At 42.2% G+C, this 25058-nt stretch overlaps 1 long non-coding RNA gene across 1 annotated transcript in view; it reads right to left on the bottom strand.

The window, feature by feature from the left end:
* LOC110017072 overlaps nucleotides 1-24838 on the bottom strand; it is a 49238-nt gene extending 24400 nt beyond the window's left edge. The window contains exons 1-2 of the long non-coding RNA XR_002875331.1: nucleotides 24630-24838; nucleotides 10793-10884 (exon numbers count right to left, since the gene is read on the bottom strand). This is a non-coding gene — a long non-coding RNA (uncharacterized LOC110017072). The remainder of the gene's footprint in view (nucleotides 1-10792; nucleotides 10885-24629) is intronic.
* Between the last annotated feature and the right edge of the window lie 220 nt (nucleotides 24839-25058).

The following is a 25058-nucleotide window of genomic DNA, read 5'->3' as shown; positions in this document are numbered from 1 at the left end:
CACTTCCTTCCATTCCCTTTCAAGCAATCTTTGGTTTTATGTTTAATTGTCCTACATTTGATACATCTTCGTATGAATGTATAACTGATGATTGTATTTTGTGTATTATTTATTTGATTGCTTCAAAATAAACCATTTCAAATCAAATAAAATAAAATAAAACCAGGGTTCTTGAATGGATTCAGCCAGAAAGAGTTGGGTACCAGAACTGTGAGAAGTTTGGGACTTAATATGATGATCAGTCATAGGCTAGTCGCCAAAGTCACCAACTTTTGAGAGATAATCTTTGCTAAGACGCTAACCTTAAAGTGGAATCCACCAAAAATGTTCTCTGAGAGGGGTAAAATGGAGAAAGTCACCTCATCAAGATAGATTATAGCAGAGATTTGATTCTTGCAACCAATGCAACCAAACTCATGTCGCACCTCAAACCGTAAACAAGCCCACAAAATACAGTTCGAGACTGTCCGTTTGCACCAAGAAGCAATTAAAAGGGCTTTCAGATGAACATTAGCATCATCCCAATCTCATCTCCCACACTAGGAGGATCAGAGTGGAGGCGCCCGGCAGATACAACTCCTTGTGGCCCTCGGTTGTCACTGATAACAACTGTATCTCATTATCCTCCTTTTGGGGGCTGCAGAGGTAGAGGCGACCATAAACACCATCTTTCCACAATGGACCGTTCACCGACAAAAGGCACTCTCAAAGGTTTGAACCCAAGCCAACTGCTCTGTTCTTGTTGCCATGCACAGCAGATGTCTCCGCGAATCTCAGGAAGGTTACAGATCTATACTCGTAAAGACCAGGACTTGAGCTCTTTGGAAATCTCCAAGACAAGTTAGGGCTCTTTCTTTTTTTAGAGATCCAAGCATGTTTAGGAGTCTAAATTAGGATTTGACCTATTTTCTGTTTTTTGCCCCTTTGTGCATCTTTTTTGTTTGTTTCAAGGATTTTTTAAAACATCTCATGTGGGATAGTCTTCAAAAAAAAATCTTCAACATAATATTTAAAGAAAACTTTATATCATAAAGATCAAATGCTAGATTGATCAAATAAAATGTCAAATGACGAGCAGGCCTAATCAAAAGCTGCTAAAATCTACTTCAACTTTCTGATAAGTGACACTTGAAATGGATGAAATGCCTTTAAACATCCTTTTCAACAACTCCAGCAATTCTTAAAAAACATGAAACAAATCAATCATTACTGAGCGCACCGTACCTCTGCTTTCATTAGAAAATCATATAGATTAAATGTTAATCATAGCTAACTCTATAACCAGTGGGCTTCTGCCAAAAAGACAGATGGACCATTAATGAGAACGGCGAAGCGATCTTAGTCGGTACACGGATGCAACAACAAGCACAACACCACGCCTGGCTTTCAGAAAGCTTACATTTATTTAGACAAAAACAGAAAAAGATCATCGGTGAGCGTTGCGAGAGTTGAAGGGTGTGTGTTGAAGATGTAGAAACACGAACGGCGCTTTGTTTTGGGATGTTTGCGTGCAGGAGGCTGCCGCGTGACACGGAGGAGGATTTGGCGGCAACACCTGTCACGCGCGTTCAGCGTCAGACATTAGCGGGCCGTCTCTTTCGCTGGTGTGTGAACGATGAATAATTACGGCGGTTTAAAAATCTGCCTATTAGTTTTAACCAGGTTATTTTGGACATCTGTCTCGGAGAGGTGCTGTAATTGGTTTCCAGCGTGCTGTAGCGGCTGACACACATGAGAAGCTGCTCCGTGTGACGCAGTTTCCACGCGTGGGCCTGGCGTATGAAACAGACTGTCGAGATGAAAGTTGCAGCAGAAACAGCCCACATATGTCCGCGCGTGGCGCTCCGTGGCGTGTTATTGGCACCGTGTTTCCATCAGGTCTGATAGCATATGTTTGGAACTCAGGAGGCTTTTGGGCAGGGTGTGTGGGGGGGAAATAGCGCCGTGTTTGAAGTCAATCGCCGCATTAAGCAGGGAAGCGGCGCAGTTGTGTGGAGATGCTCTCTTGTTCAAAGGGATGGAAAGGAACAGCTCCAGGGAGCGGCCAACATCAAGAGCTGACCCCGGCGCCGTTTCCCGCTACCTTCTGCCGCGCATCCCGTCGCCGTATGCTGCGATTCCCAAAGACCGGCAGGCCTGAGCCATCTGGCTTCACATGGGCCTCCCCAGACGCGCGTTGGGAGTCCAAAACGATGCTTTTCCCTTCCCTCTGCGCCTCCACTTCATCCCCGCCTCAGTGTGGCTGAAGTGGAAAAGAGGTCCGCTCTCCAAGAGATCCCAGTTGACCTTTCCCTTTTTAATCCCCTTGTGATGGGATCCAGGAGCAGCCCTTTCCATTTGGAGGGAAGTGGTCAATGGCTTTGCAGATGAAGGAACCTCCTTCTGGTTTTATCCACCTTGTGTCTTGCTTCATTACCTGATTTTTAAAGTGATTTCTGCTCTTGAGGCCACATTAAAGTCACGATTCACTTAACCACCCCAGTTGGAGCTCCGACTCATTAGACTTTATTCTCTTGCGGACTTAAAAACCGCTTTTCAGTGGTAGTGTTGAAGTGATGACAGACACACACAAAGACAGAAGAAGCTCCAGGAAGAGAGCAGTGGTGGAGCTGAGCAGTGGGTTCTGTGGGCCCGCCACGGATTTCACACTCCTTTTGTGCATCTCTTTCTCTTCCTCTCCTCTGGGCGTCGCCGCAGCGGGGAATTCAATTCCCTAATAACTCGCGAATCAAAGTTGGACAGCAGCACCGCTGAGCGCCATAAAGGAAGCAGTGGAGTGGCTGGCCATTCATTCATCCAGGCCCATTACGACGCGGACCAGATGGACACCGCGTGTCACCGTGTGACATCTCAAGACAGCGGCGGCTGCCCGCCTGCCCGCCGCAGAAAAAGATGAAAGTTGCGAGGGAGACGGGAGGCAGGTCGTGTCAAACAGAGACAGATCTGATCAACAACTGCACAGAGACGATATCAAAGTTGAAGCATGTGGCGTGATGCATCTGGTATTCTAGCAAACAGAAGCTAGCACGGCTGCCAATGCTGCCCACCCCCACCCCCGCCTGCCTGCCTCAAGCGGCCTCCAGCCAGAGAAGATCCGACCGGCTTGTGTTTTCAACCCACACAAGGAGGGGCTTCTTTCAGTTTGGCTTCATTGTCTTGGGGTGATTTTTGAGGGACGTGGGGGTGTTGGAATTCCTGCGAATTTCCAGTGGCACTCGCTGGATCTGGACCAGGAAGTTTACGGGTTTTGAGTCAGTAGAGCTACCACAGCGCTCCTCTGATGCTAAGTTAACACCGAGTTTGGAAACCAGTGTTTGAGCGACCCCTTCCTATAGCTATGTAAATGCACGTATATGCATGTTTCAGGCCTCCACGTTAAAAGGTAGGCATGTTTTTTAGTCCGTTTTCAGGCTCTACGTACAAAACGCGGGGTAATTTAACGTGTGTTGAACGTTAAATCAGTAGAACTTTCACCAATCGGGGACTTGGATTTGGTTGTGACGAATGGATGGCGTCCACTTTAATTCACGGAAGAGCCAACTGGTTGAAAATCGGTCATGAAGGAGAAATGAATAATTGCTGGAATTCTCTGACATCAAGTATTTCATTTGTCAGACTAGAGTGAAAGAAAAAGTCTGGAGGGAGTGTCGAGACTCACAGCAAGCCTCTTCCAACTGTGAGTACACGCGCTAGGTCCAGGTAGCAACAGACCTGCGTGAACACCATGTGTGCTAAAAGCGCGTTCGCGGATGCGTGTTTTTGAACGCGCCACACATGCCCGGTGTGTCTGCGGCATCATGCGAACAGTTTATTTAAAAACTGTGAATGCCCAGAGTGGACGTCTGAATGAACTGGAGTGATGCCAGTATTTTCTTATCTTTTTAAATGTGTTTGGCTTTGAGAAACTTTTGCAATTATTTCATTTCTGTTGAGGACGTTAGAATCTTCCAAGAAGCAAATTGCAACAAACGAAACGTTAAACTCGAGTTGATGTAGTGTGCGTTTACGGGCTGTGTAGCAACATCTTGTGTGGTGCATTTGTGTACATCTGCACATCAAGTGTAAAGGACCTGTCAAGCCCTCCTGGCACCGATTCTACATCTTATACCACTTCCTGCACCGAGCCCTGTGAGCATCTGATCCCCTAATCTCAGAATGCCAGCTTTCACTCAATGTCATCTGCCAATGAGCTGCAACCAGGCGCCCATCCCGCCTCTGGCACCAGAACTGCACCCATCCAGCTTGCGAACGCTAATACCCGCCGTTGCTAGGCTACGACGAGAGGAATCAAATTTAGGTGGCTTGCACAGCTGCGCTGTACTGTTGTGCACCGGGGGACAGAAATGGCAGCCTTCCCAGTACGCACCTGGATGGAATGAAACAGGAAAGAGTCTAATCTGCAAGGTACAGTGGTGGCTAGCTACCCAAAAGTCTGTCCCGAAACGGGATAAAATTAGGTTTTGAATCATAGATGCTCATTTCAGATTTTTATTTTACTGTGCACTAGTATCGGGAGAAAAGTAAACTTCTGTAAAAACAGTTTGTACTCAAATTATTAAAAAATAAATCAAATCAGCCCAAAAAAAACCCAAAATTTGTTTTCTTTGGAAAAAAAACAAGAATGACGCCTCTTCAATCGTTTTTTGCATCACTGCATCTTTGATGGGGTTAGGAACAATTGGCTCACCAACATGCCAAAAAAAAAAAAAAGGCACAAACAACATGGGCTTCTTCACAGCTCACTTCCTGCATCTTCTGTTCAATCAGTGAGCTGTGCTCCTCAGACGACGTTCATTTACAAGGTTCACACAACTGTAGCAACATCTTAACAATCACTTTCACATCAGCGGCTGCCAAAGGCGTAATTATTAGATCTTGAAGAACATGACACTAATAAAAAGTCCTCGACACAAGGAGCCTTGATTTGACAAAGAGCAACATCTAAGGAGGGCCTGGTGATGATTTAAATCTCAATGGCACTTGTACCTGCAAGTCATTTCCTCCAAATATACTGCAGTGTGGAAAAGAAATCATTAGAAGTTTGCAAGTTTTACTTTTGTGTTAAACAAAAAAGCAACGCTAGCCGTCAGCTAGCTTCAATTAGTGGAGCGCTTGTTAGCTGTCAATTGTGAAGGCAGACACTCAAGAAAACAACATTTGTCTTGCGTTTTTCTTTTAATATCTGTCGATTTCACAAGGAAGAAAGAGAAAAAAAGTCAGATTTATTTCCTTCTCAACACCTTTCTTCCAGGTAAAGGAGCTGTCATGACCAGGAGGAGGACAGTAAAAAAAAAAAAAAAAAGATTTGAGACCTACATGTGACCCCCTCCTCCCTGCTGCAGCCACCGTGGGAGTGGGTTGTTTTTGTGTGTTTTCAATAGGACGGGTGAAAAGGCGGCAGATGGAGGCAGACAGATTCTGTTTGTCCTGTTGACACGCATGCAGAGAAACAGAAATCCTACTTTTTGTTGTACTATCTCAAAAAAAAAACAAGTAAATATCCTCTGCACAGAAATGTCAAATCAAATGTACAATTATTAAAATAAAACGCAGAAATATACAAATATGCTTAAGCTGCTGCAAGGTCAATAAATGTAATTATTTTCCTTTTTTGTAGGGAGAATTATTGAATGTTGATTTATTTCTATAGATAGTTTCATTGAATTATACAAAAAATGTAAATGACGTCATAATATATGAAGGATGTCCAAAAATAGCTAAAGCTCTATTTATTACAGGAATTAAAATACTTGTCTAAAATATAATAAAGTGGTTACCTTTAATTTAAAAAGCACATTTTCAAAAACCCTACAGTATTTTTCATATTCCTAAGACTTAAACATTTTAAGGATGCCAGATTGGGTCCAAGTGATCATTTTACACGAATGCTTTGCTTGTCTATTTATTATTAGAAAACAGTTTTCTTTGAATGTGTCTGCCGCAGAATCATGTTTGACGTTTGTGGAGTAAGATGGAAGAGTTTTATTCTGAAAAATCAGCGTGCAGCTACTTTAAACAAGCAGTAAAAAAAAAAAAAGAAAAGCTGCACATTGGCTCTTATGAGTCATTAGGTTTATTTAACTTGTCAGTTTAAGCTGTTGTGAAAATGAAAACATTTTTCGCTGCCGTCTCATCTTTGATTTTTTTTTTCCTTTCACTCCGGAGAAGAGATGCTGCCAACTATGATGCTGGAGTTGGACTGGAAAGATGGCCGACATGCTGAACTCATCAGTTTAAAAAAACAAGTTTGACTGATTCCTGTTTGACTCTCACGTCACACACATGCTTTAGATTGCCTTTAGTAAAAACTAAAAGCTCAAATCTGCAAAACTGCACTGATAAAATGAATCTTTAAAAAGCCTTTTCTTCACTTACACTTTATGTATTTATATTTTTTATTTTTTTCAAACATTTTTAAGTGTACAGTGGAGCACATAAAATATATAAGCATCTAAAAATGTAATAGAAAATTAACGACACAACAAAGAAAAATTAAATACATACATATACACATCTATCGATCGATCGATAGATAGATATTTATTGTTTATTGTTTTAGGTAAGAATTACACACAATGTTTTTCATAACTGTTTTTTTCCAAATGTCTACCTTTTGGTTGAGCATATGGTCAACATTTTGAGGATTATATATATTTAGAACAAGGTGTTCCTGATGGGATTTTCAAAATAAAAGATTTTAAAATTTAAAAAAGGGGAAAAAGGTTCAAAAAATTGATAAAAGAATAGATACCACGTTTTTTAAGAATACAAGTTTTTTTTGCATAGTTTGGCTGGAGGTGTGGAGGACTTATACTCAGGAGTGACTCATTATATACTATATTATGGTAATGATAAAATAATAAATTGATTAAAGAAAAAGCTTTTATTTTGAAAAGATCTTTAAAGTAGCATTTTATTGATCATTTCAATTGGATATTTTTCAGCCTTTGACCATCAAAATAAAAAATGAAGACGTATTTTCCTGATTTTAAATTGTGACGACACAATCCCACATTGTTGTTACCGAACAAAACCTGAACCACAGTAAGTGTGTGAACAAACAAAGAAGGGGTTCAACCTTATTATTCAGGTATTAGGAGGGTAATTAACATCCAGGTGCTGCTCATCAAAAGCCCTTGGTTAACTGATCAACGACTGTCAGTGTCTCCTGAAAAGCAGAGGCTTTGACAGCATTCATGTGTGTGTCGGTGCAATATTAAGGGGAAATAACAGAAGAAAGGACGGTAGGGATGTGATCAATGCAGCACATCATCTGCAAAAAGGGTTTTGACACAATTTCTTCAGCAAACTGAAGTTCCTACACCGACACAAGGATTGCTGAAAAAAACTTAAGCTATCTGCTCGAGAGGGGATCTTCCAGCAATTTCTGCACAAAATCTGTGCAGGAAAAAAGGTAGGAAACTCTGCAAATTTAGATGAAATAAAAACAAAGTTTGATACCTTTTATTGCATTTTGGCTAAATGTTTGTGAAACTGTCAAACACAGAGGTGAAAGGGTAATGATTAGGGCTGATTCAATCATAATTTTTCCAGTCACGTGTGGGGAAACGTAAGTGTGCGTCAGAGAGCACTAAAAGTGCGGATGAAATTTGGGGGTTGGAAGGTTTGCTGGACAGTGGGGGGCGCCACACGACCCTTTGGCTTCCTTGGAGCTTTACTTGAGTTCAACTTTTAGCTAAACATGATGTTTTGGAGTCAATTGTCTCTTTTTTTTCCTTTAAGATGTGGTTTAGGGGCAGTAATAAACTAAGAAATCCATTCTTCACAGTGCTCCTTTCCAGCCATAAAGGTGAGGACGTATGCTGTGTATTGACTATGTGAATTTAATGTAGATATTCTGCATGAAAGGAACAAATGAGCTTCCTTTAGACCAGTGTTTTTCAACCAGTGTGACGCGACACACTAGTGTGCCGTGGGAGATGGTTAGGTGTGCCGTGGGAAATTACCCTCATTAACTGATCTAAAAACATTTTCCATCTCCAGGATATCAGCTCTGTGTTTATCCAAACAGGCCCTGATAAAACACTGAGTAGTTAGGAATATGAAAGATCATAAAATACTTATTTCTTTGTGTTTATTTGAATCTATTAAAGACATTTTGATAAGAATGACGGTACCGCGATTTAGCCGCAGCTATAACTGCTTTCAGAAAAGTCCCGCCTCTTTAACTGTTTCCACCAATCATTCTTGGAGGCTTAATCACACATCATCAGTCTGACCAATCAGACGTGGTTAAAGTCTTCACTTCCTTGTTCTGATTCTGCTCATAGAGTCGCTCAGTTCTAACAAAAATACCAGCTAAAGCTCGTCTTTAGCGGTGTAGCTTTCCATAGAATCTGGTATCAGACCGTGGAAATAGTGAACAAAACAATGAAGCTCAGAGACGCGAGTGTGTCTGCGTTCGGCGGCTGTTTGCACTACATCTCCCATGATGCATTGGATTAAAGTGACAGCGTCTTAGCGCACAATGAGTCTTCCTTTGATGTCTTGAAACCACAACGAACACACATGAAACAGTTTTTCAATCTTCTAACTTAACTTTTATTACATCTTATAGAAAAAACAGCTGCAACTTCCAGCTTTTTCTGCCACAATTATCACAAAAATGCATGAGAGATTGCAGAGGGACTGTAGATCAATACAGACTATGAGTTTCTCCTTTTTTGCGTCACAGCAAAAACACATAAATAATCATAACACGTTCTTTTAGTTTGACAGTCCATCATCAACCCTGGAGAACCCAAGAACAATTTTCTTCTTGGCTTCTGAAGTTCATTTGAATTTTTTGTTTTCTGTTTGTTTAATTTTGGTTGGCCAAATTTAAGTTTTCTTTTATTTTCTATCCTAAAGTTTTGATTTGACAATTTTTTAGGTTTTTAGAAGATCGTCAACTATTTAAAACGTTTTTTTTATATATTTAAAGTTAAAGGTATAAGTGCTTAGCTTGTGTCACATCCTACCTCAGTTATTTAGTGAATAAAATCTAATTTTGGAATTTTAATGGGCTTCAATACGGAAGTGAAGAGTCCTCTTTTTGGTGGGACCTTAAAACTTCAGTTTTAAAACTGAAAACTTTAACGATCACATCAGTAATCAGTATTTTAGTTTTTCTTTTTTACGTGCTTTTAGAGTATGACGTGAATTTATGATGACCTTAAACCGTTATTTTTTCTGCCAACGTGACTGAGATCAATTCAAATGGAAGTTTTAAAGCTTCGACTTGTGCGTCAAAAACAGGCGCGTCATACGGCTGTCTATCGCCTGTGGGAACCAGCATATCCGCAGACCTCCACACACTCACACTTTGTCTCACTGCCCTCACCAGCACTCATCTTTAGCGATGGCAGAGCTGGAACCAGGCGTGATTGTTTTAGAGAGGCTTGCCCTGAAGGCATGTTATCGCTCCATGTGAGCCTGCTTCTCTCCCAGTCGTACGTTCCTCTCTTGTTGATTGTGCAGCGCAGATCAGTGGCAACAAAGGCGTCATTAGTGGGGCTTTGGTCCCCACCAAACCCCGGCTAATTATGAATGGGGGGCCCCGGCAATAACTCAAGGGCCCATCGGTGCTGCTTAAAACTGAAGAGAGGACTTCACAGATTCGGCGGTGGCGTGTACTCGGCCCATCTGCCTCCATTTCTCAGCCACCTGCCCGAAGATGTGACGGGCGTCAGCCGTAAGACTGGAGCGCTGTTACGCACAGGGGAGGCGGCAGAGGCAGCATATGGGATTTATTCACCGCTTTAATGAAGAATCGGCAGCGGTCACTCAAAGTTTTGGACGGTTACCTGACGAAAGCATAAAGCTCCCATCTTTGCGTCTAGGGTCAGCTTCTTTCTCGCATAAAAAAGGTCACAAAAGGTCAAGCAGTGATGTCGGATTTTCACGACTTAAATTAAGATCTAAACCAGACAGTTCTGCTGATTCCTGCCCTTACATGGAGATTGCAGCTCCCACCAGCAGAGGGCAGTGTTCGTTCTTTTAATCACAAACTACCCCCCACCACCCACCCAACCCCCAGTTGGCTAAAACAAGCACAAACACAACTCTAATTCCAAATCCACAAAAGAGGGAATTTAAAAGTAAACAAACGAGCCCGATGGGATGATCAGCGTTCTCAGATTCACAGCATTAACTTTTTTTTTTTTTCCCAGGGAGAATAGTTTCTGCACGGCGTTTGGATTTGTGCATCCCTCCCCTCACCCTTTTTGGGTGACAAAGCCCTGATTCACAGCAGCTTTTTTTTGTTTTGTTTTTTAGATCTGACACTTTTTGATGAGGAAAAAAAAACAAAAAACACAAATGTGAACATTATAGCCAAACAACTTTATTCTACTGGATTACATTTTTTACCAGAATCCAGATTAAATCAATTTTTATACGAGGTCTGCCATCCAAAGCCAGCTTTAGAATGAGTCTTTGCTGAATGGAGGAGCTAATTTAGAAATAATCTGGATTGGCACTTTGCTTCTATCAATCTGCCATGACATCACCCTGCAGATTATTCACACAGCTCTTAAAAAAGAAAGGGTGGCCTCGGGGCAAACAGCTCGTTTTAGTTCCTTTACCCCCCCTCACATCGTTTTTTCCCCTCGCTGAAACATTCTCACAGTAAACCTCCAGGAAGTTCAGACACAAAGGTGCACCACAAGGGGGAAATATTTCTGCCCGTGGGGGGGCGGGGATCATATTTGTGGCTAATAACGCATAACTGCTGTCAGGTCTAGGTGAAGCGAGGACGCGACGAATCACAACGAGGAAGAGGAGAGCTTACCGGCCCCTGAAGAGCTCCTGTGTCAGACAGTATCTGGGATGGAGAAGGAGGACGGTGGAGGTGAAGCAGTCAACATGTGGACAAAACACCATCTGGAGGTAAAAGATCACACAAGTTTGAGAGGAAAAAGGTAATCGATGTGCGGTTTGAAAAGTCTTAGCGTGAATGACTCCTCTTCCTCCTCCCCCTCCCCCTCCTCCTCTGCTCCTAGGCTGTTTGGAGGGAGGTCAAAAGGCCCTTTCAACCCAAGGCCTCACCTCCTTCCTAATGAATTCCCAGGGTCCATCAACCTGCGGGCGCTCCCATACCAGCTAACCAATGATTACACCTTTTGGGGGGGGGGGGGGGGGGCACACAGACACACCACCTCACACTCAACCAACCACTAATATCACCCCCCCCCCCCACGCCCACACCCCAGATTGGAGGCAGGTGCAGCAGCAAATCAAGCCTCATTAGCTGCACCTTCTGCTAGCATACACCGCGGACAGATGGAAGCTCGCCCTCACATGTTACCTCACATCAGATGGCAGTTGGAGGAGGGTGGCTGGGAGGTGTGTGTGGGGGGGGTGGTGGTAGCAGGGAGAAAACATTTGCCCCCTTCTGCTGCTTCCCTTCCATCTACAAGACGCCCCGGAGCACGGATCCCGCGCAGGAGCGCTCCTTCACCTAGATCCTCCCGGCACAAGTTTCCATGGGACCAGAGAATATACCCCACCCACCCCACCCCCCCACCCCCCGCGCTTCCAATACCACCTCCACCCTGTTGAGTGGTGGTGTTAATGGTAGGGGGGGTGTATATACATATTCTTCATGTTCACCCAAGTTAAAAGAGCCAACTGACATGTTAAAATAATATATACCCCCCAACTACACCTATCACCTCCACCCTTGATTTGAGTTGGGGGTGGCAATGAAGGAGGGGGGGGTACATATTCTTCTGTTTCCCCCATGTAAAAAAGAGCCACTTGATACGTTAGACGCACCATCGAATACTAAAGACACCCACTACAACCATAACCTCCACCCTTGGTTGGAGTTGGTGGTGGTGGGGAAAGGGGGTGGGGGGTATATATTCTTCCATTTGACCCAAGTAAAAAGAGCCACTTGATACGTTAGACACAACATCGAATAATATGTCATCCAAGGGGGGGTCATCCAAGGGGGGGTTATATTTCTTACATTTCACATGTGTAAAAAATAGCCATACGACATGTTAGACACATCATCTTATCAACTTCGCCACCTCCAGCCAAGGGCGGAGGTAGTGAAGGGGGGGTTATATTATTCTGTTTCACCCATGTAAAACAAAAAGCCACTAGATACGCTAGACACATCGTTGGGCGTGCAGGTTATAGACAAAGCCTCGGCGACCAGCGAGCTGATGGAGGCTCCAAAGCCGGCGATGACACCTTCTCTGAGGCCAGGCTGGATTTATGCCCCCCTAGAGGCATGGAGGAGAGTGTCACCGAGCGGCCACGTGCTAATGGATTCTTCCTTGAGTGGGTCGAAAAGACCCCACATCTAATTTCAAACTTTTTTCAATATAAAAGCTAACTTTCGGGAACAATTACAGAAAAACGTTAGAACCGTTTTAGGTGTCATCAACTCCCCACAACATAAAATACATCTGACATAGTTCCAGATTAGGAGTACATGACTCATTCCAAAGCTCCGATTAGCACTGGGAACTTCTTTAAAGGGTAAGAACAGTGCAGGAGGAATGAGGGCACTGGCACAATCGCGACTTTGTTTGCACTTACAGACGGGGTGGGGGGGTGCTTCTCGGTGGTGAGAGTCGAGCTGGGGCATTAATGGATTAAACATAAGTAGTTGGTTTAGAAGTTCATGTAATCTTGAAGTTTTAGGGCTTCTTTCCTCCAAACCACAGAGGAATCATTTCACTCAGACTTCCTGAAAATGTGCTCAAGGGCTGCGGGGAACAACGATGCGGCTACAGGTTTGATGATCTACCAAACAGCAGCTTTGCATCAGACTGACTCTACTGTAAGTTCTTGGTTTAGATGTCCGGATGATCTGGGCTTACTTATGCTTTAAAAGTCCGAATGAACTCTGAGGACGGAAACAGATTTATGAAACAACAAATCAGAAGAGTTAAATAACCAATTGAGCTTTTTCTCCTTTTATGAGTGGTGGTTTTCAACTTTTATTTTGAAGGCTTGACTGTGTGATGTTTCTCATCCCATAAAGTATTTTTCTTTCAGGATCTATTCAGACTGGCAAAACTGGGAAAAGTCATGTACGTTGTCGTTTTCCTGAGCTGGTATCTGGCTCCAAACTGCACGGTTGGATAGCTCCAATATTTTGTTGCACCGCAAATGTTAGGTTGGGTGAGGGGATTGTAAGCTAGTGGGACAACTCAAAGCCCAGGGGCCAAATTTGGCCCTCCATGTCATTTTATATGGCCTGCGAAGGCATAAAGTTTTTAATTTCTTAAAATTGGTGTGTATTTATTCATATCTAGGGGGAATCGGACTTGAAATATTGGATTGGGCAACTATACTTTAGGACTTAAACACTGTCCATATAACCTAATCTGACAGAATCAAATTTAAAAGGATTTATGCTAGAGTAACAAGCAAACATATGTTTTTTATGCAACTGCTATTGTCACTTTAAAAAGTTATAATAAAGAAATGATGAGTTATGTAAGGGTTAATGGCAGACGAAGTGTGCATTATCACTTTCAAACGCAAAGTGCATTAGAAAGTGATAATGGACACTTCGTTGGCCATTAACCCGCTTATACCATGGTCACTTATAAAAGCAATAAATATTAACCAGTTTTTAGTTCTTAATTCTTGTTTTTTTCCAATTTGGATCGCTTTTTTCCCGAAAAGCGGATTGTTTGTTACATGGTGCGGCACGTCACATGGCGCCACACCACCGCTGCAGTCAAGATTCGGCGATATAAAGAGATATCTATATGCTGATCGTCCCGATGGGTTTAATAAAGCATCAGTTCAGAGAGAAAGTTCTCCTCTTACCGCTTGGTTTTGTCCAGATGATGAAGCTAAAGGTTGTTTTAAAGAAGCCGGCGCAGTGATACAGAAGATTTGAGATAGGTGACGGGAACTTCTTTTTGCGGCGTGCGGTTATCACTTTTTAACGCACACCCAGCAGCCAATCAGAATTGAGCATTCACCCGGGCCATAGTATAATTAACATTAAGTAGTAGTTACATTTATTTTTCATTACATTTGGTTACATATATAAGTTTTATTTGGCCCTTTGGGGACAACCACTGTGCTGATGTGGCTCTTGGTGAAAATGAGTTTGACCCCCCTGGTGTAAACAGTGGGTTCTCAGTTATGGGTGACTGGAAGGGCGGTGGGGTTGCTACACACCAATGGTCCCGCCCATAGCTCAGAGGTGCATTTCTAATGAACTCCTGCCGCTCTGCAGAATCTGTGTTCTAGAAAAAACACAGGCTTTTGAATTTTGCCTAAAGGAAAACTGTCAGAACGAACTGGAAGCAAAAACTGTGGCAGCATTAAAAGTGTTCAGTGTCTGTCTTAAAAGGTCAGTTTGTGACCTTGTGATGCTAAACATTAAAAAACTGAAACTGAATAAGGCAACACTTTGGAATAATAATAATAAGAAGAAGAAGAAGTGCACCATTTTCTTATGATTTTGTGACATTTTGTCTTAAGCGAAACGTTTTAAGCAAAAAAGGTTGCCATGATGCAGCTTCAAGATGTCACCTAGATCAGCATTCCCCAACCCCGGGTCATTTGGTACCGGGCCGCACAGAAAGAACAAATAACTAACATTATTTCCGTTTTATTTAGTTCGGAATCTGAAAGATGTTTTATTTTGAAAAATTGCCAGATTCTCTGTTCCATCTCCGTCTATGGCGCTCTTCTCGGTCACGTGATAGTATACCGCTAAAAGAAACCCAGGAGCTAGCAAAATGAATAAAAAACAAACGTCTTTGGAAAGTTTCTTTGCCAAGGGGAAAACACCCAGCCAGGAGACAGAAGAGGAGCATTCGACTTCCAAAAAAAGAAAGCTACGTTTAACAGACAGTACCTCATTTTTGCACCTGAGCGTGGGAAGGGGAGAGGATGACACCTGTGCGATGAACAATGTCATGGGTGTCAAAATAAAAGCTCAGAGTTTGTCTCATCAAGTTTCTCTGCTTCCTTCATCGTAGCGTGGCTTCAGTAAATGTCCGCCACATCTTAAAGGCTGGTCTGTGAAAAGTTTGTCTGACGTCGAACCAATCCGTGGCGCAAAAAAAGTTGGGGACTGTTGACCTAGATGACTGAGAACAATATTGTCCCCCAAAATTATGTGAAGATTTTAAGCTGTGATGTCATCATGCGGTGGGTGGATTATACATTCTAAAACTTGAGGGTTTTTCAATAAATCCTGAATTTTAAATTACTTTTTTTTCCTAGAGTGGGCTCAGGATCAGGGGGTCAAATTTGACGTCATTTTCAAGAAAATGGATCGCTCTGGCGAAAAGTGTCTGGATCTTTGAGGTCATGTCAGGTAAACTTGGCGTGCCGATCTCCTCCGAGCTCCAATCTGCTTTCTTTGGCAATCATTAAGAGGACGCAGGTGGGGGTGAAAGGTCCTTCCTCATTTAACAAACTGTGATGTCAGGATCAGGCGATACGGCGGTGAATCTTTCAAAGACGTCACCCGATTTCTCGAGGTAAAGTCCAGATGTCAGCTCCTCCCGTAAATGAGCTGCGCCCGGTTTCTGACATTTTCCCAACATTAATTTCAATCAAGCTCACCTTGGAGCTTCTTCTTGTTTTTCTTGGAGCTAATGAAGAAAAAAAACACACATATGGGGCTCTCTCTTTTTCCTCTTTTTTTGCCTTGTTTCATCCTTCAATCTGCTCCCAGATCCGTGCGCCATATGGAAACGTGCGGATGAGAAGAGTTAAACGCGTGTTCAATCTCCCTCCAAGAAAACATAAAGCTCCCGCTCCTGCCTGGCTGACTCCCCTGGGTTCATGAAAGCGAAGGTTACACTTGCAGGCCTCTTAATGACAGCCCTTTTTAAAAACCAGCGGGTTTTTTTCTTCTCTCCTCTCATGTCGGGGAAATCTTTATTGTTCAGCTTGCCGGCAAGTTTGAGCACCATATGTTGCATCCTGCTTCTACTCACCTCAAAAACTGAGGATGTCTCAGGAGCTAAACCACGCTGCGTGAAGTCAAAAGAAAACTCACATTTTGGATCAAATCGCAGCAAGATGAGGCCTGGAGGGCATGAGACAGTTGGCGACGTTCAAGTGACCACTTCTAATGAAAAGTCTGCGTAAACGTATGTAAACTCACGTTTCGGGCTTCTAAACGTTTGCGTTGGCACATAGCTACACCAGTTTCCACCACCGCTTTCAGACTCTACATCCAAACCGAGTTTAACCAGGTCGTTCGTGGTTAGACCAGTGGAGTATTTAGGTCACGAAAGTGTCGACCGTTTAAAAATTGATCTTGGAGGAGAAATGCATAACTGCGGAATTCTATGTGTCAGAAGTCAGAGCTCTGTTTTGCCCTCTGGTCTCCAGTGGGAACCGTCTTCAGAGTACTGAATGCACTTCATCTCTAGTGTGCCATCACTCACAGCACACTGAAGCACTGTACTGAGCCTCACTCAGTGTGACAGATTGTTTGTGCCACTCTGCCTTCCTAACCGAGCGTTCTATCTGGACTTCTGTTTCCAGACTCCGTGTCTGACTCGGTTTGCCTGCCGCCTGCCCCGACTCTCGCCTGGATCCTGACTCATGGCGTTTTGTGGATTAATTGGACGAGCGCAAAGATAACTGAGCGAGTGTATTCAGGAACTCAGTGAGCGGACTTAATAACTGCGTGAGCGCAATGCTAACTGAGCGACCCCACATTTTACAACAGCACGATTGCAATCCTAAAACTGAGCGACCGGGCGTACAGGAGTGCGTGACTTGCGCGTTCAATTAATGGGAGCCATGAAACGCCATACTGACCACTGTCTCTTCTCTGATGCTCTCATGCTTGTTATTGACCTTTGTTTTCTGTCCCTGATTTAGCTTCATGGACTTTTAGTAAACCTGCTGCATTTGGAAACAGCCGTCTGCCTGAGACACTTTGACACCAAGTCTTTTTGTACATTGGAATAGAGTCATGAGGGAAAAAGCCCGGGGAAAGTTTTGCATCTCTTCGACAATCTGCATCAAGCCTCTTCCAACTGTAGGTGGCAGGAACAAACAGGTAAACAGCAGCAAAATACGACAAAGAAGAAGCCCCTCCCTGCATGTGCAGTGTGAACACCATCGGTTAAATGCGCGTTCAAGAACTCGCGTTGAATGCACGTCACACGCCCACTGTGTCTAGCTTTACCAAGGCGAGACATGGAAGAATCAGAGGAAAGACAAAAGTGATGTCAGGGATGTTACAATCAAGGTAAATGATCAAAATCAAAGACGCTATTTTTCTCTGACAAGATAAAGATAGTAATGGATTGGATTTATCTGCGCTTTTCCCGTGCTTCCATTGTGTCCATTATTCATTCACTCTTCATTCATACTTGGCGATGGTAGAGACGTGGCTGCCATTTCGCACCTATGATCACTCTGACCATCACCGGGATCATTCATGCTGGTAGGCAGTAGCGTTAAAGGGTCTTGCCCAAAGGCCCTCACTGGGTGATGTTAATTTCTCGCCAATGATATGGTAACTGCCCCCAGTACCATTGTTTACTCCCCTTCGGGAATCAAACCCTGGATTCCCGGGTGGCAGCCTTCTACCCTACCAACCGAGCTACCCAGCCGGCAAATATACTTTATTGACGGCCAATTGACGGGAAATGTGGTTGTTGTAGCAGCGGCTCAGACTCAACATACAACAAACAAAATCAGGGGGAAAAAAAAAGAACATCATTCTAAGCACGGCTTATCTGTGGCTTAAGTCCAGGATGGCAAGTAACACAGTCCAATAGAGTGACAGGGATCTCCTGTAGCAGTCGGTGTGGCAGTGAAACAGCCTCTTGGAAAAGACACTCAGCCGTTTGTTAGGTCAAATATAAACAAAACAGAAATATATACAGAATTTAAACTGAATTTTCCTGAGTTGAGCTAGAACTCTGCTCCAGGCTATGCACAACATTTATCACAGAAAAAAGGGAAGTGCCACTCCACTTGTGCGCCTGTGACCACGTGTAAAGGACCGCCTCCATCTCCTGCTGCCCGCCAACAAAGCGCGTTTTCTCTGAAGAAGTTGCCGCGAAAATGTCCTGCGGAGCCTTCGCCATGCATTTACAGCAGCAGGTGACCTCCCTCTTCCTCCTCCTTCTTCCTCCCTCCGACAAACACAAACACTCATGATCCGCCCCCCCATCGCACCTCCACCACCACCCCTTCTTTGCCGCTTGCCAGCAGTGCACCTGCAGCTTATTATCCCAGCCTTTAGCTTTGTAATGCAGCGCAGGTGCCAAAGTGCCAACACACCATTGTAACACACACGAGTCAACAAACACAGCGGGCTCTGAAATGGGCAAACACACTTTTACAGATGTGCGCTGATTAATTAATGCGGTGAACGGTGTGGGTTTCAGCCGCCTGCAGCACACAGATGAGACTTTAGAGGGAAAACTCCCCCATTTCAAGGATTCACACATGTTACTTCCTGGAAGCTTTTTGAGAGATGAAAACAGGGTTGTAGAGCATTTCTGTCAGTATCAAAGACAAAGGAAGAACTTCAGGCGTCTATGGAAGTCAGGACAGACGCACAGGTGGAGGGAGATGACTCAAAGAAATGGAAACATACTATTTATTTATCATCAGATGTTTCCAGAATCAGAATATCAATAAGAAGACGTGGAAGCTGTTGCTTTTTTAAATAAATACATAAATTGAAATTTGAATTTATTTTTTGGTCAGAAATATTTTGGTAGCATCTGTTTCAGCTTTTGACATAATTTGAACCATTTTTAGTTGAACCTTAACTTAAAACTTCACCTTTTTATTTCCTCGGGGATTATTAAAGACCCATTCTATTCTATTGTATTCTTTTTATTGTGTGATTTAGTGTTACATATGTCTATTAAGTAATAGCATAAATAACATAAATAACACAAAAACATGGACAATTTCTTATATCCATCTGTGTTTTTTTAAGTTTTATGGCCAAGAAGTAAATAGAAACTAAACATGGAGGTTTTTGAAGTAGCTGCTATTGCTTTAGTTGGCCACCAGATGGCCTTGTTTTTTATTAAGCGAAATTTTCCACTTTTTTTCTTTTTTCTTTTTTTGGCATCTCAAATTGAAACTTTTCGGGTTTAGAGTGACTTTATCTAATCATTTATTTATTTTCCTATAAAATGATATCATTCTTTGGAAATGTTAGCTCTCGTTTGTTTTTCGTACATTTTTATTGCTATGCGAACTCGCCTTTTACTGTGTAAATTGTATCTGAATGCTGAGAAGAAAAAAATAGTTAATTAAGACATAGGGTTTACAAAACAGCATTTTGACACTCAAATCTTCCTTTTCAGTAACATTATTTGTCGCAGACTCATTTTTATAATTATTAGCATCTGTTTATGAATCGATTTTTCCATCATTTTGTTTTCTATTGATGAACTGATGTTTCCCGATCTAACTTTAAAGTCTTTATTCAACTTTGAGAAACTTGAATGATGACTTGCCATCTGACTTCCTTCCTCCTTTCGATCACTTCATCCCAACACTACAAACCCACAGGTCCGTTTCCGTGGTTACCATGTGGTTCTTCTTTCATCTACTTCACTGGTTTCCGTTATGATCTCCCGAAGGAAAACCCGGAGACAAGAACCTCAGAATGTTTGACCAAACATTGGTTAGCGGATCCTTGGAGGCTGTTTGCTGTAGATTTACCAGAGTGCCTGGCTCTGCAACCGACCATCGACACTCAACCACCACAGCATCCATCACTGCCATCTCCCGGTACTTTCAGTCCAATCCGGTTCTGTTTGTGGTTCTGCCAGGAACCGGTGGTGAACATGCAGGAGAAGGCAGGAATTAAAAATTTAGTCAATAAACTAAAAGTAAGATAAAACTTTGAAACTCTGACACTTAGAACGTGACAAAAACCAACACACAACAAACTAATCAAAAGGGAAAATCCTCACAGGTTCTACAATAATCCCACGTATGATGGATGATCCTTGATGAGTGCTCTGCAGACTGTTGGGGTGTTCATTTGTTCAGTCAAATAGGTTGTCAAGTTTGGTGCTGATTTTGTGAGTTACAGTGAACCTCAGCATCTCGCCGGGCGGGCGGAGACACTGACCACAGGCACTCGGACCCAGACGCAGTGACAGAGCGGGCGTCTGCTCTTGCTCAGAGAGCACTTCAGCACTAAATAAAGCCTATGATAAGTGCGCCGTAAGCTGGGAGTGATGCAGCAACGATCCACTCAACTGAAAGCAGTGTTTTTAACATGTTCTTGTGGCATCAGCAATGGGAGGGGAAGAGGGGCGGGGTTATTTCTAAAGAACTCCTGCTGCTCTGCAGATATTATGTCCTTAAAATGAAACAGGTTTTTAGAAAACAAACGACATTATCATAATGAAAAGACCACTGGGAACGCCTTTGAAATAGATCAAAAGATGATGGGAGATGGTCTTTGAAAACACCTGTTGAAAGAAATTCTGCAATGCTGGGTTGTTTTAGAGTCAGTGTCAGAGGGATTGTGTTTGGATGTGTGACGCATGAAAAAACAACTACAGCCAAACACATAAAGTGGAGTCTGAAAGTACAGTCGTCCAGGTTCTCCAGCTCACATGCGATAACACAACCTCAACGAAATCGCGCTTCATTGGCTTTTTTCTGCACTTTTGACACCTTTTTATTGCTTGCTTCACTTTTTTTTCCTAATATGTTTGTTTAGGTTTAGTGCACTGATTGAAACAGATATTTATGGGATGCAAATAACCATAAATGAAGGTATTAAGGCATAAAAAGTTAGGTTTTTTTTCACTTGCGCCAGACAGACAGACAGAGAGACATTATATCTTTATGTAAATCGAACATTTTTATTATTTTTATCATGGAGGTACAGATTATTTTCCTTTGGCCCCCAAAATCATGTATTGAAGGGACAAAGGAGGAAAACTGCTTAAACTTTACCCCCCCCATTAAACTAATAAGCAAACAGTTTAGCCTGACGGATATTTGCTGAAAGGAAAAGAAAAAAACCCATAAAGCTGCGTTCTCCATCCCTGTTTGCAACTATGAGAGCAGATTGTGAAAATTCAATCCCCCCTGCAGAGCCTGGCTTTAAGGCCCTGGTTGAGTCGGGGGCTTTCATGTGCCTTTCTTGTTTTTTTGTTTTTTTTCTTGGGGTGTTTTTTTTTCTTGACCAAAGCGTGTCCGACCCGTTTAATTAACACCTCAGGAAATCATGTCAAATTGTGCACAAAGGGCATAACGTGTCTCCTTTAAGATTATCAGCAATTTTACATGAAACCTTGAAGAGTTGTAATGATTGATTACAGGTTTCTGCTGCACAAGCAAGAAAGCCATTAACCCAAAAAGCTCTACTTAAAAGGTGTCGGCCTCTTTTCCTGCGTCCACCTGCATGCAATTTTCTCCGTGTAAGTGGACAGGAAGGAGGAAAGAGTTGTAGTTTTTAATATCAGAGACGACGAGCTGCACCGGCAAACAAAGGGGGGTTTTGTGAGCTTTATGACAGCCGGACTGGACCACTTTTCTGTTATCGCCGGGCTAAAATGCTAGCATGAAATCCCCTCCGGTTGTCTCGAGACTTTTGCTCCAAGAGAACTTTTTTTTTTAAAAGTTCCACTCCGATCACGATTTTTTCAATTCGTTTTCAGTGGTATTTTAATTGGGATGATGCCATTTTTAGTGAAAATCAAAGACCCTGTGTTGTTTTCTACGACATAGTTTCTGCAGAGCGACAGGAGTTCTGTTAGGGGAAAGCCCGTCCCCACATCCCATCAACCTTTTGTTTTGCCTCCTCTCCTGCTAGCTCACAGCTCCTCACAACTCCAACCTAACATTACCGGTGCAACAAAAATGGCGAACAATATTGAAGTTTAGAGCCAGATCCCAGCTCAGACGAGGAAAACAAAAGACGTTCATGGATCTATTTGTCTGCAAGTGGATGCTTCAGAATGGAGTGGAGCAGGGAGCTTGAGGTTAGCCGATTGTACGCTACAACTACAAGCATTCTTTTAGTCTGCTTCTGATTCCCACTCATTTGAATGAAAAAATACCCAGAAATACAATTTTAGTCTACATTCTCTTTATATTTGTGCTCTATCTTGAGAAAAAGGCTACAAGAACATGTTAAAAACACCTAAAAAAAACAGTTTTCATTGGAGTGGGTCTTTCAAGGCCGCGCAGAGTGAAATTCACTTTGAGCGTGCTCTCTGCATCTCCTCTCATATTTCAGCTAAAACTGCCTCCTCGGCAGGGCCAAGGAATGCATCAAGCGCCATAAATCAGCCGCCTGATAGGAACTTGGCGGGAGGACAGCAGCTCGGAGAGCCGTGCAGCTACAGTACAGTAAAGATGTTTTAAGGTGAACATTACCATCTTTGTGGAAGAGAGAAAAAAAATGAGTGGGAGGTTTCCTCAATTCTAGGGAGTTTTTTTTTTTTTTTTCTTGAGCAAATGACAGAGCAGTGAAAACCCTTTTTCACCTCAGTTGGCCTCGCTTGCATTCCTGCAGTGGTGAATCACCAGCAGGGAGGTGAAGGATGCTCCGCAGCAGGTCTCTTATGGTCAGACGGGGTGCAGGTGGGTTCGCTCGAGCTTTGTCCTGGGAGCCTTTCTTGTCCCGGCGAGAAAGAAGGAGTGAGTTCATGTAAAAGGAGGCAGCCAGCCCAGTGTGTGCCAGGTTTGTTTGTCACATCTCCGCCTGTCTGCGCCTTATGCAAATGGGCAGGGACTGAGGGGGGGGGGGGGGGGGGGGGCAGGCTGGGAGGGACGGCTCCATGGGAAACTGCTGGTCCTAATCCAGCATGTTGAACAGGGGAGCACTTTTCAACAAAACACCCCCCTCCCACCACCACCACCACCCCTCTGTCAAGTCGTACACACACACACAAACAAACACATGCGCACAAACACCCTTGAACAGCATGCCCTCGTCGCTCCCTCAAACAAACATCACAAGGGGAACACAAAGGCGCGTACACAACTCCTCTCCCAGTGACACACATAAACACCCCACACCTGTTTCTTTTGGGCGCATCCAAACAGACATGAATTAATATGTGAACAAATCCCACGATCTTAAGACCCACTGTCGGTCCGCAGGGTGTAATACCAGGGTGCTTTCAATGAGATAACAACAAGCCTCAGCGTGATCGGCCTGTACTACCACCTAAAGATAGACTAATAACACGCTCCAGCCACGGTCCATGACTTAGACTATGAAATTTATGCTAATTTGCGTGGGAATGCTCAGAGCTATTGGTTTTTTTTTTTTTTAGACAGCTTTTTTCTCCCCAACTACAGTTCTGAAGACAAATAAAGAGTCTGGTTGAAAATCCTAAGTGGTGGAACTTCAACCTTTAGAGATTTTAGCGTTTGAACTAGAAATCTCCAAATCATTTTTATACAAAGATGACGCTTCTACTTTGTGATAAATAAAGAATAAACACAAAAACACAACAGTTAGCCTCCTGTGTGATGAATACAATGCAAATGACTACTTCAGAACTATATTGAAACATTTTACTATCAGTTTTATTGTCAGTATCAGTTTTATTGTGTTAAATTTCAAATGAACTAAGTTGAACTGTTTTTTAAAAAAAGATGGTGGACAGTACCTATATATTTTTACAACCTATTAAAATCCATTTTTATTTTATTTGTGGTAATTTATTTTTTGGCAGAAAAATTAAATAAAGCTTAAGTGGTCCCCGTTAAAGATATGGCCACAACTACTACACTAAGAGTTGACTAAAATCGTATATATTATGTTATTTACAGTTCTCCAAAAATATAATAAAAATGTTTAAATGTTATATAGACCCATTTCCTTTTTAATTAAATTAGAGGAGAGGCCATTAAACTTTCTTTTTGTTCAAAAACAGCCCTCAAGCTCTTAGCTAGCTCATTCTATCTTAGTTTAGCTAACAGTTAGACACTAGCTTTAACATGTCAAATTTTAATAAATGAAAATGTCCAAAGTTTCTGTGTTATTAACGCTTTTCATTCTTAAATTAGTGGAGAGGGTTTAAAACCACAAGTTTTTTTTTTCCGAAAGAATCCTCAATCACTTGGTTTAGCTTGTTTTATCTTAGTTTAGCTAATAGTCAGCCACTAATTTGAATTAAGAAATTATAATTAAAATGTCTAGTATTTTTTTTATTTTTAAAATCAAATTAGAGGAGAAACAATTGAACCCCAAATGTTTTATTAAAAAAAAAACAAGCCTCTGGGGTTTAGCTTAGCTTAGTTTAGCCTAGCCAAGCTAAAAGTTAGCCACTAACTTTACTTGAACTAACTAGAAAAACTTTGAGTTTCAGACAGTTTAAGAAACTTGAGGTAAAGGAATATTTAATTATAAAAGTAGCAGAAGTTTTATTTAAAACATAACCAGTTAGCTTAGCATAGCTAACATTCATCAACAACTCCCTGAATGGGCACAAAAAAAATGTGTTTGGTAAAACTGCACAAATTTAAGAAAGGAAGAAAATAAATCACATATCCATTAAAATAAAATATTGAAGTAGATGAATTCAGGATTAATACATTTTTGTCACTTAGCACTGAAGCTAAATTAACGGTTAGCTACACCTCGTTTGATCAAACCATTGACTATATGAGAAACAGAATGAGCGTGACAGCAGTTGAAGAGAATGACTTACTTCTGCCTTCAGCGAAATGATTCAGTGATTCAATTCAGTCGCTGCTTTGTTTTTCTTTTTGTGATGTGGTCGCCACCATGTTGGTGCCAGAAATCATCAATAAGCGGCGATTGATCTTTAGTCAGTCCGAGTCATTGTTTCTATGGTAACCACTCTTGCCAATCAGAACTTGTTGGTTGCCCACACCCCTACTATCACTTAAAGGGGTGAATCTGTCAAACATTTCGAACGTCTTAAATGAGGCCACATGCTATTATTGAGGCATTTTATTGGTCAGGTTATGACTTCACAAACTTGCACTAAAAAAAGTGTATATATATATATATATATATATATATATATATATATATATATATATATATATATATATATATATATATATATATATATATATATACACACACAACTGTTAAATGTTAAAATAAGGTA

The sequence above is a fragment of the Oryzias latipes genome, chromosome 18, assembly GCF_002234675.1.
Source record: "Oryzias latipes chromosome 18, ASM223467v1".
In the NCBI taxonomy this organism is placed as follows: domain Eukaryota; kingdom Metazoa; phylum Chordata; class Actinopteri; order Beloniformes; family Adrianichthyidae; genus Oryzias; species Oryzias latipes.
This window is presented reverse-complemented; position numbering and strand designations above follow the sequence as displayed.